The 11,867-nt window shown below is 46.5% G+C and overlaps 1 protein-coding gene across 3 annotated transcripts in view; it reads left to right on the forward strand.

The window, feature by feature from the left end:
- The first annotated feature begins 587 nt into the window (after positions 1 to 587).
- Positions 588 to 11,867, forward strand: part of LOC114605788 (SERTA domain-containing protein 2-like) — a 19,552-nt gene continuing 8,272 nt past the window's right edge. Inside the window, exons 1-4 of one of the 3 annotated variants that reach the window (XR_003708693.2) lie at positions 591 to 858; positions 6,756 to 6,885; positions 9,500 to 9,591; positions 9,885 to 10,242. The gene's annotated coding sequence lies outside the window, so the exon portion shown is untranslated. Of the gene's footprint in view, positions 859 to 6,755; positions 6,886 to 9,488; positions 9,592 to 9,884; positions 10,243 to 11,867 lie in introns of those variants that run through there. The other 2 variants (XR_003708668.2, XM_028747401.2) reach the window with 2 other exon arrangements.

Genomic DNA, 11,867 nt, shown 5'->3' on the forward strand with positions numbered 1-11,867 from the left:
GCTACATTGCGGGCAACAGTTACTCGGCTGCAAACATCATTTAATAAGCCTCGGAACGAACCCGCCCGCCGCCCTTTGCAGGGTTACTCGGACGCGGATCAGATTCACCTCTCAAGGACTTAACTTCCCGGGACGCACGAGCAAGTCGCGCCAAGTCATTTAGAAACAAGTCTCAAACGAATGAAGGTTCGCTTTCCACTAGAACGGCAGCCCTGCCACGCGCATCCAGCAGCAGTCGCCCTCGCGGACAGACCCTGCGCGAGAAAAGCCTCTTTGCAGAGTTCCAAAAAGGGGGCGGGGAAAAGAACGGAGAAAGAAAGAAGGAAGGATGGAAGGAAGGAAGGAAGCAGCGAACGAGCACCTCATTGGACAGCAGCCCCGACGGGAGCTCCGCCCTCTTCGGCTGGGGCTCGCTTCCTCATTGGCCAGCCGGACGAAGCGGACCCCCGCGAGCCCGGCAGCGAGTCAGAAATCGGTTGCCGGGCAGGGTGGGGCGTGGCCGGCCAATGGGCGAGAGGAGAGGTGCAGCGGTGGCGGTTGAAGGCGCTCGCGCAGGCGCGCCCGCGTTCTGTAGCAACGGCCGAAGAGGAGGAGGAGGAGGAGGAGGAGCCACTGCTCTTGTTGTCGTCGCCGAGATCCGGCGGCGGCGGCCGTGGAGGAGGGCAGGTGGGTGGCGCCTCCTCCTCCTCCGCCTTTTCCCCTCCCAGCGCGCAAGCAGTTGCCCGTCGCCAGCCCCTCTGAGGGAAGCCTGGCTGGCTGGCTCGGGAGCCGGCGGCGCGGTGCCCCCAGCTGAGGGAGAGCGGCCGGGGGTGGCGGGTCCCGGTCCTGGCCTCCGCCCTCCTTCAGGAGCCCCAGCAGGTGAGCGAGGCTGCTGCGGCTGAGGGGGAAGCGGTGGCAGCAGGAGGGCACGGCGGGGTGGGGGGGGGGGGAGGAGAGAGGGAGGGTGAAGGCCTGAGGAGGGGGGGGCGGGGGAACCCGGGGGGGGCAGATATATATATATATATATATATATATATATATATATATATATATATATATATATGTGTATATATTGGGGGGTTTAAAAAAGAGCCAGGGGAAACGGACTTCGGAAAGAGGGGGCAATTCTGGGGTGGGTTTTTCTTTTGCTGAGGTGGGGGGCGAAGCCTCCTGACGGGCTAACATCGAGGGCTGGATTGGGGCTGGTGGTGGGGAGCAGTGGGAGATTTGGGGTGAGTGCGTAGGATCTACGTTGGGGAATGAAAGGGTCGCGGGTTGGGTGGGGGAAGGTGGCAGCTGCACACACACCAATACACCCCCCAATTGTGGGGCTGGGGTGTGGAGGGAAGCAGGACACCTATTGGGGATGGGGGGATCTGGTAGGAAGTGGCGGAAGAAACAAGAGTTTTTGGGTGGGTGGGTGGGTGATGACTGGGGATTCGGGTTATAAATCGATAGGGCGGTTAATGTTTAGGGTTTTTTTGGAGGGGGAGCTGTTAAGACACGAAGGGTAGAGATGGGCGATGCAAGTGGAGTAGAAGGAATCTGGTCGTTAGGGTGCTCAAGGGGAGGAGGGGTGCTGGCTGGGGCTCAGGGTGTGTGTACCTAGATGTATGGGGAAATCGTGAGATGTGAACTGAGGAGTTGTGGGGCTGGCAGAGAAGATGAGGGGCTGCAGGCTTATGCCTTCTGGCTTGTCGATGAGTCTGTATACGGCCCACTGTAGCTGCACCAGGGCATAAAAAGGTAAAGGGACCCCTGACCATTAGGTCCAGTCGTGGCCGACTCAGGGGTTGCGGCGCTCATCTCGCTAGGTTTGGGCTATTAGTGGTGCAGTATATATATATATATGCAGTACTGTGTATAGAGAATGGGATGGCGGGAGAGCAATGGGGAGAAAGGAGATGTTGCTTGTGAGACCTGTCTGGTGGGTGAACACTACTGTTGGGGAATATCAGGAGCAAGTGGGAGGAGGAGAGGTGTTGGGAGCTGACTCACGTTAATACCTGGATAATTGGGAGGGGGAGAGGTTGCTTTTAGCAGATTCCCTGTTTGTGGTGGGGTAAGTGGCTGGTGCTCCTTAGACATGAGACTGTATGGGGGGGGAAAACATTATAGATCAGTAAGAAGTTAGGGGATGGGGGGAGGTAGGGCATTGGGTAGGGGATTCTGGTGGAAAAGAGAAAACAGCAAGAGCTGAAGAAGTTGTTCAGTTAGTCAGGTTAATACCTGGGTATGGGGAGATTCTGTATTTGAGCTAGCTGAATAAGGGCTGAGATGAAAATTTGTGAGAAAAAAATGGGCTATCATTTTATTTACTTATAAAAGTATTTCTGTACTGCCAGTTTATACAATACTATGTGGTGGTTAGTGTTGGTATATATGTTTAGAGAGATGATCTGAGGAGGGGATAATAAGTGCTTGGCTGGGGATTGAATTGATTCGGTTTTGAGCAAAGTGTTAGAGGTAAATTGATTAGAATTTATGAGTGGTGCTGAGAGTGACAGCACAATATTGTGCTGTTGAACAGAGCTCATAGGTTTGGGGTGGTGGTCATGGAAAATAAGATAATTGTGCATGGAGAAGGGAGGAATTTAGGAGAACTAGAGTAGGGTCTATTGTTCTGGAAGGAAGTGAGAATCTAGATGGGTTATGTAAGAGTGCCAGAGTGGTATAGTGGCTAAAGAGCCAGAGTAGAAGCCTGATTCAAATATCTGTCCAGCAGTGAACATCACAGGATGATCTGGGGTCAGTCACTCTCTCAAACTAAAAAAAGAGACATCTCTCAAGTTTGTAGTGAGGATAAAATGGGAATGGGAACTAGGTATGCCACACTGAGCTCTTTGGCTGAATGGCAAAATATAAATGGTGATGAATGAATGTTCTTAAGAATTTGGGAGACGTTTGGAGTGGGTTGTGAGGGGCATATGGAGTGGTTGATGTTTATGGTAACTGACCTGAGCTTGGGAATGAGCTGGGGATAAGGAGAAAGAAGAGATGCATGGAAGAGGAATCATTGGAATAATTTCAGGTAGGACTTGAGAGGAGTTCACTCTGAGAAGTAGAAACTGGATGGTGGCAGGGGAGCTGTCTGTGAATGAAGGAGTATGTTGAAGAGGAGAATTGGGTGAGCAACTGGCACCTAGTTTTAAGAAATGAGGTCTGGCAGCTGCCTGCTTTGGATCAGGCTGGTTGAGTGTAGTCGTTGAGCAAATCTAATAGGCATAGGGATGTGGGGTTGGTCACTGTGCCCAAAAGCAGTATTGGTTGGTTGATTTTTTTTTTTTGTCTGAACTGGTGAGGAATGATTGGCCTCGGTTTTAAACAGGTGGCAAGAAGTTACAGACTAGCTAGTGTGGTTGGTAGGACAAAAGAAACCAATTTGGTTTATGCTCTGGAAGGAAAGTGGATGTGGGTACAGGTAGTATGAGTGAAAGATTTTTAGGCACTAGTAAGAACAGGATATGGTTGATAGTGTGGAGGGAAATGAGTCTGAATTATCAAGTAAGCTTCATACAAAGGTGATCAGTTAGAAGCTGCACAGAGTGTGGGAGCTAATTGGAAGCTAAATACTGGTAAGGGACTGGTTGGGAATGATGAAATTCACAACTTGAAACAGTCAGAGTTGGGGCATTTAGGAATCCCTAATATTTTTTCAGTTCTCACAAGAATCAGGAAAAGGGGCATTTACTGGAGCAGAATCTTAGAGCTGAAGGGAGGGACATACAGAAGCTGAGCGTAGACTAGAAGGAAGAATTGGTTATTGGGTCCAGTTAATGCCTATGTCTGAGGAGGACGTGTAAGGATTGTGCTGCACAGAAGAAAACACTATGTGAAATTGCAATTGTTGTGGTAGGAGTTGGATATAGTCAGAAGGATTAAGTTTGGGTGGAGCTTGTTCAAAACAGAGTGCTCTCCTTCCCCCTCCCCCACCTTTGGAGGGCTAGAGATATAGAACTCATTCAGCCTGAGGCTGAATATTGACTCCATGTGAGGCAGCCTGGGAAGGGAGCTATCATTTGGACTGCTCTTAAGTTAAGGGAGAGGCTTGGATATGAGGGGGCTGACTGTGTATGTCACTTAGTATGAGGAGGCATCCAGTGTGAAGGGGGAGAAATGTGTGATTGGATGCAAGAAAGAGCAGGCTAGCTCAGGATTAGACATGTCCAAAGTGTAAGATTGATAGAGGATTTGAGAGTCTCCTAGGACTGCTTGGAATAAGAAGTATTCTTTTGGAAGGTGACAACAGAAGTACCATTTTATGGTAATAATAGGTCATATGGACCATATAGCTCAAGGCAGGGTTGGGGAGTTGACTATCTGTGTAGGGATTCCTCTTTGCCAAAAACAGTTTTGTGAGTAATTTAAAAATGATTTTCTAACATTGCTGAGTTGTTAAGCTGGGTATAACTAGGTGCTAGGATAACACTGAGCCCTTATAGTGCTGGGTGAAACGTTTAGAGAGAAACTTCCTGTTAACACAGTTGTGAGTATTACACTACTCCCACTCAGGAACTGGGGAGGCGTGAAAGAGTGCAATGAATTTGGGGCGGGGGCTGTTATTTGGCTACATAGCTGAGGTATAGTGTTGCTCTCTGGAGAAGCTGCTTGGCAGCTTGGAGCAGAATTGGGATGAGGTTGTCTTTTTTGTTATAAATAGCCGCTGAAGGGAGAAAGGAGGAGACTGAAGGGAGAACTTCACCATCCAGCGAACACAAATGTTATTGCAAGCTCCTGTCTTGCTACTGTGGGAGGTTCAGGCAGCAGCTTCCAGGAAGTTCTGTCTGGTTTCTTTTTTGTGCACACTATGTGGAGGCTGCCTCCCTTGTGTCTTATTCTTATAGGAAATGAAATGCAAAGGGAGGAGAATCTCTCACTGCTCTAGTACCTTATTTCAGAATTTATGAACACATAACTGCATTAATGCTTGCTTTAAAAGAATACTCTAATTGCAGCTAACACTAAAGTGCTTTATATCTGTGCCATGTGTCTTGAGACTTCCTGAATTTCCTATAAAGAGCTAGGCTTTGATCTGATCTTAATCATTTATGTCTCTCACCAGCTTTGCTTGTAGTAGACATGATCAGTCATTTCTATTCACAAGAGTCATGACATTTATAGGTCTGGCTTTTGACATTAACATAACTCAGTAAAATAAGCTTCAAAATATAGAGGATAGCTCAGCAAGGCAAATACAGTGGTACCTCGGGTTACAGACACTTCAGGTTACAGATGCTTCAGGTTACAGACTCCGCTAACCCAGAAATAGTACCTCGGGTTAAGAACTTTGCTTCAGGATGAGAACAGAAATTGTGCGGCGGCGGCAGGAGGCCCCATTAGCTAAAGTGGTGTCTCAGGTTAAGAACAGTTTCAGGTTAAGAACGGACCTCCAGAACGAATTAAGTTCTTAACCTGAGGTACCACTGTACTGTCAGCTTTGCCCATTCAGCTCTTATAACATGGTGTACAATATTTTGGGGTCAGCTCTTCATGCCTTTTGTGAGGATCCATGTGCAGGAAGCCATGGTCACCTCTTACCTATCTGGTACCAAGTACTTCAGTGTGGCACAGAGGGATTTTCTTGAGTGCTAGCTGTTATAAATTCAATACCATTTTAGGATTTCTGGAAATTGTGGTGTGGGGCTTGGCAGCAAATGATTCTGCAGTTTCCTCATTCGGTGGTTTCCTCATGTGAAGTCATCCGTGTTTCTTTTCTGTGTCTCTGTCTGCCTGTCTTTATAATTTTTCTAGACCGAAGTATAGTCTTGGTACAATTTTCATTTGGTCTGTCATTTCCACTCTCCTATGGAAAGAGAAAATCCAAGAGTCCACAGTTTAGGACTGACTACCTATTTTATTTATAAAAGTATTTGAATAACACAATCTTAAAAAATATCAGGGTGGTGTCATATGTAGTGAGCAGCCTTTTGAGTATTGTTGGCTGGATAATAAGCAAAATAGCAAGAGGAGTTGAGAGGGAGTGGAGTGGGGGAGCTGGACATTATAGAAGACCCAAAGTCTGCATCAGCAGCATGTCCATTTTTCTGTCTTCTCTGCCCCCCCCCCCACTCCTGTATTTTGCTTGACATCCAGCCTGTAAGAGAGTTTTGGAGAACTTGAAAATGGTGATAGTTTAATTGGTCCTAATGAAGGTATTACCCTACTGTGGCTTTTGATGATTTTTCTAAGGGACCAGCACAATTTCCTATGCTTTTTGAATGGGTGAATAGAAAACTACTAGTAAAATTTAATTGTCTGTTGAAGCTTTCAGTTTTTAGAGGCAGAATACTAATGGAAGTTTGTAAATTTCTCCTGGGGCCAATAGCCTTTGTTTCCTGGCATTCACCTGAGTGGTACAAGTGTGCACACAGCTACCATAGTGAAACACAGTACAGAGCTACTGAGGGTGCATGTGCAGCCAGTAGCCTTTTAAGACTTGAAGAAAGTAGTGAGCAACTTGTACAACTGCCATAGTCTTGTGTTGTATAAACCTAATGCAGTACTATAGCAGCTGTGCACATCTTTGATGCCGCTACAGTTCCTTGGCTCAGAAAGATACATGGAATCACCCTTGTTGATGGGGATACATTTCACTTGATAGCTTTTGTGGGGAAGAAGATGCAGAACAAGGGAGGCGCAATGGTGCAGCAGCCTCTGAGCAATTATATGCAAGTCTTACAAAAATCCATAAAGCCGTAAATTATAATTGGGATGTTGCAGCTAATTATTTGTTACATAATACCATAACCAAATGATTCTCTAATTTTTTCTTGAAGTTGGATCACTTGACTGAAAAAGGATTACTTCAGCTGTTATCAAAGTTGTGCTTAACCTCTGCTTTGAATGAGCCCTCTTCACACCATATCTGGAACATTCTGGCCTGAATTCACTTTTTCATTTTCAAGGGTAAGATTTTCTATATTTTAAAAATATTTTTATATTTAAAAAGCACCTAGTTACTTGGGATTGTCTGACATCACAAGGGATCCATCTTTGCAAACTAAAGGATAGTTCAGATGTTGCAATAAACGGAAGTTGAAATTTAACCAGCTACTCTTTCACTAGGAGAGTAACTTATCTTCTCCTGCTAATAGCCCCAGAACAATACTCTCCCCCTACACTTTTTAATTCCTGCAAACACCAGTGTGAGTCAAGAGAAGGTGGGGAGTGGCTGAAAGCTATCCCTGAAACTAGCAGCATAAAAGAATTCCTCCAGTGTGACTATAAACCAAGAGGTAAGAGAGCAAGGGTTAATAACCAGCTTTTCCCAATTTGTAGCATTACCTGAATAGCTTTTACTTGTTTACCATTACGATTGCTAGGTTTTATGGCACAATAAAGATACAGAAGCTCTCCTTCAGACATTTTCAAATCTCTTCATTCTCGTTAGCCTTTTTTTAAAAAAAGGTTACATAGCACTAGCAGCGCTGTTTATTCCATTGTACTGTTGCCTAAAGGCTTGGGAACATTTTAGACAAATTAAAAAAAAAAACTGTGTACCAACTGGTTAAATATATTTTGGTTGATTTGAGGAACAATTCCATACCTCAGTTATGCCGGCTGTGAGATGACACATTTTGGCAAAAGCCCTGCTACAGTAGCAGGACATGAAATATACCACTGCCGTGACAGATAATACCAACAGAATGTTCTGCCAGTAAATATATGGTAGTGGGATGGGCAAAACAAAGTGGAGCAGTGAGCAGAGGCAATGCTGGGGGAGTAGTCTGTATTTATGCTGTATCCTGTACTCAGACCACGATTGTGCCCTTGTTATAATAATTTATTATTTATACCCCACCCATCTGGCTGGGTTTCCCCAGCCACTCTGGGCGGCTTCCAACAAAATGTTAAAATACAATGGTCTGTTAAACATGAAAAACTTCCCTAAACAGGACTGCCTTCAGATGTCTTCTAAAAGTCTGGCTGTTCTTCTGTTTGACATCTGGTGGGAGGGCATTCTACAGGGCGGGTGCCACTACCGAGAAGGCCCTCTGCCTGGTTCCCTGTAACTTGGCTTCTCACAGTGAGGGAAGGCCCTTGGCGCTGGACGATGGGGGTGGAGACGGCAGAACGATGGGGGTGGAGACGGTCCTTCAGGTATACTGAACTGAGGCTGTGTAGGGCTTTAAAGGTCAGCACCAACACTTTGAATTGTGCTCAAAAACGTACTAGGAGCCAGTGTAGATCTTTCAAGACCAGTGTTATGTGGTCTCGGCGACACAGTCTGCGGGCAGATAGGGTCTCAGCCTGCGTACCAGATGGAGCTGGTAAACAGCTGCCCTGGACACAGAATTGACCTGTGCCTCCATGGACAGCTGTGAGACCAAAATGACTCCCAGGCTGTGTACCTGGTCCTTCAGGGCCACAGTTACCCCATTCAGGACCAGGCCTGTCCCCCTAAAACTGTACTTCTGTCTTGTCAGGATTCAACCTGTCTGTTAGCTGCCATCCATCCTCCAACCGCCTCCAGGCACTCACACAGGACCTTCACCACCTTCACTGGTTCTGATTTGAAAGAGAGGTAGAGCTGGGTATCATCCGCATACTGATGAACACCCAGTCCAAACCCCCTGATGATCTCTCCCTGCGGCTGCATGTAGGTGTTGAAAAGCATGGGGGAGAGGACAGAACCCTGAGGCACCCCACAAGTGAGAGCCCAGGGGTCTGAACACTCGTCCCTCAACACCACTTTCTGAACATGGCCCAGGAGGAAGGAGCGGAACCTCTGTATAACAGTGCCCCCAGCTCCCAGCCCCTCTAGACGGTCCAGACGGATGTTATGGTATCAAAAGCCGCTGAGAGATCCAACAGAACTAGAAAACAGCTCTCACCTTTGTCCCTAGCCCACCGGAGATCATCGACCAGTGTGACCAAGGCAGTTTCAGTCCCATGATGAGGCCTGAATCCCGACTGGAAGGGATCCAAATGGTCCGCTTCTTCCAGGCATGCCTGGAGTTGTTCAGCAACCACTCGCTCAATCACCTTGCCCAAGAATGGAAGATTTGAGACTGGGCGATAGTTGGCCATATTGGCCAGGTCTAAAGATGTTTTTTTAAAGAAGTGGTTTAATGACCGAGAGAGAAGCATTAACCACCCCGCGAAGCCCAATGCCCAGCCCTTCCTGGCTAGCTTTTATAAGCCAGGATGGGCAAGGATTAAGGAGACAGGTGGTTGGTTGACCATTTCGTTTTTCACTACCACCATAACTGGAGCAATTGATCTCCTTCTCTACTAGTGGGGGACAAAGATAGCCATCAATGTTCAGTGCACTCACATTGCTGCAACCGAGCATAAAATATGGTGTAACTTGGTGCCCAACTGCAGCACACCAGTATGGGGAGCCCACAACTTGGATATTAGAGCATGGGGCCTATATCTCTCCAGCCCCATGTTGTACACACTATGGAGGGGGCACTTTAAATAAAATGGCAGCACTTCACAAAAAGCAGCCTGCCTGCAGAACACTCAGTGGAGCTTGAGCATGTTGCAGTAATATTTCTGTCTAGAATCCCTACAGGTACCTTGCCATGGGACTTCACATGCAAACACTGCAACAGCAATTGTCATTCCACTCCAACTGGGAATACCAGGATAGAGTACCCAACACAGGTAAGCAAAGGAAAGGGGGAATCATGCTACATTGTCTTAATTGCTTAAACTGTCACCTATGCCCACACACTTTGCAATATGGGAACACTATGTCTTATCTAAGCTGTATTTTTCTAATGTGTCCCTCACAACAATGGGAAGCCATTTCCCCTATAGACAAGGATGGTACTCATTGCCACACACAAGTTATCTATTGACAAAGGCAAGGCACTGCACTTTAGCTATTACTATTGTTGGTCAAATACTCATGAGCAAATACTCATGCTTTCTGTGTCTTCTCTTACTTTCCACAGGACAGTCTCCCACGTACAGGATCCATCCCACTCCCTGCTGTTTGCAGGCCATTAGAGTCGTCCATCTCATGAGCAACAGCAATGACCAGACTCCTGGTTTTTCCTCTGTAAAGTTATTACAATCTACTTGCCCCAGAGAGGCTCCTGCATCACTGTAAGCTGACATAGTTATGCAACAAGTGAAGAAGCTTCTACCTTGGAGCTGGTGCCATAAGCAACAGTGTACTTCCTACCCTAACCACCGTCTGTTGAGCCAATTTCCAAGACCCAGGAGCCCTACTGGATTGACTACACTTGAATTTTTCTCATTCAAGATCTTGTCTATTCTGGATGCTATTCAATAAAAGCTATAACTTTGTGATGAGTGGTGTTTTTTTGTTGCTAGTGAGTAGGAGATAGGGGTCACTTTGCCTTTCATAGTATGACAGTGCTTCAGCTGACCTCAGAACATGACTCATGGGCGTGAGCATTTGATGGGCTTTCAGGGGCAGTGGTCCTCTATCCACTGCTTGCCGACTCTAGTCTGGACTACAAGAGGCACACAAGTGGAATGACTGCTGCTGTCAGAGTATATGAGGCAGTCTCCTCTAATGGCTGAGTGGTTAGGACAGTGTTCTGTGTTGCTTGCAGTGTGGGTGCAAGTCTTTGGAACTCCTCTCTTGCCCTTGACATGACTGGCTTTGGGAGGCATTCCCCCTTCTCCCCAGTGTGTCTTGAACATCCACCACCTGCTTCCCAACTTCATGCCACTTGCAGTGAACCACTGGAAGTTGCTGCCTTCTGTGTCTATGGCTGTACTTGTGTGTCCAGTGTCCTCTTTTTGATGGCTAGGCAAAGGGTGTTTTCTTCCATGGGTGTGTCTCTGTTGTCTTCAGTTCAGAGCTCCCTATCAGCGAACTATGTACCTTCTTTTCCTCTGTGCATATGTATTGTGCCAGTATCTGTGGACATCCTTGGAACTGGCACTATTTATGTACTGCCCAATAGTGGGTTCTCCGAGTGACTTAAAATACATACAAAACAAGATAATTAAAACTATTGCAGCAGGAAATAAAATAGCCATGACAAAACTCAGTGCAGCACCAAAGTTACATATATTGTAACACTCCACAAATACCCCAAAGATCTTTATTAAGACTCAATAGCCTGGGAAAAATCAGGGTCATTGGTAACTTTGCGACTGGGTGTGCTATGGAATCATTTTGTGTGTTGTGAAGTAGGGGTGTATTTCAGGGCATTTCCTTGCTATTGTGAGCTCATTGGCTATTGCAGAGTGTGGACAACATGTGAGTATCATCTCTTTGCAGAGTGTGGACAACATGTGAGTATCATCTCTGGCACAATTCCCGATTGGGTGAGCCTCTGTTTGTTGTCCATAGAGCTAACCATTTGTTGTCATCTACCACACTGCTAAAGTCTTTTCCAAATCATTTTTTAAACTCATCAGAGGTCCAGTTGTGATATTCACCAGCTCACCACCATTCCCTTTCCATTTGAGCCAATAGTTAAAATTATTATTCACCACTTGCAAGGGGCTGAGTGGCCTGGGCATGTATGTGAGGCCTTTTCAAAAGGTGGAAAACCTGATAGAAGATGCAACCATCCTCTTCCAAAACTTCTAGGACTCACCCATAGTTGTTCCAGAGACACTGGTTTGTTTTTCAAAGTCTCATTTGGAAATAACCTTCGGTCTCTCAGTAGGATCCCAAGAGGTGTCGGGTCTGACCCTTGATGGCATAAAAGTACTGTAATAGTAGTTCTTCTGACCTACAGAATTGTTGTGGATAAGTGATCTAAAGTAGTAAATGGGAACCGGTGGCCCTCTAGAGGTTGGCTCCATTTCCACTCTTCGCCTCAGCAAGTATGACCAGTAGTCAGGCATGACAGGAGTTGTGTCCCTCCAGATGTTACTGGACAACAGCACCCAGATCTAAGTCACCATATGACCTGAATAATTGTAGTTCTGTTTCTGTGCCATCAATG

The sequence above is a fragment of the Podarcis muralis genome, chromosome 1, assembly GCF_964188315.1.
Source record: "Podarcis muralis chromosome 1, rPodMur119.hap1.1, whole genome shotgun sequence".
Lineage (NCBI taxonomy): Eukaryota > Metazoa > Chordata > Lepidosauria > Squamata > Lacertidae > Podarcis > Podarcis muralis.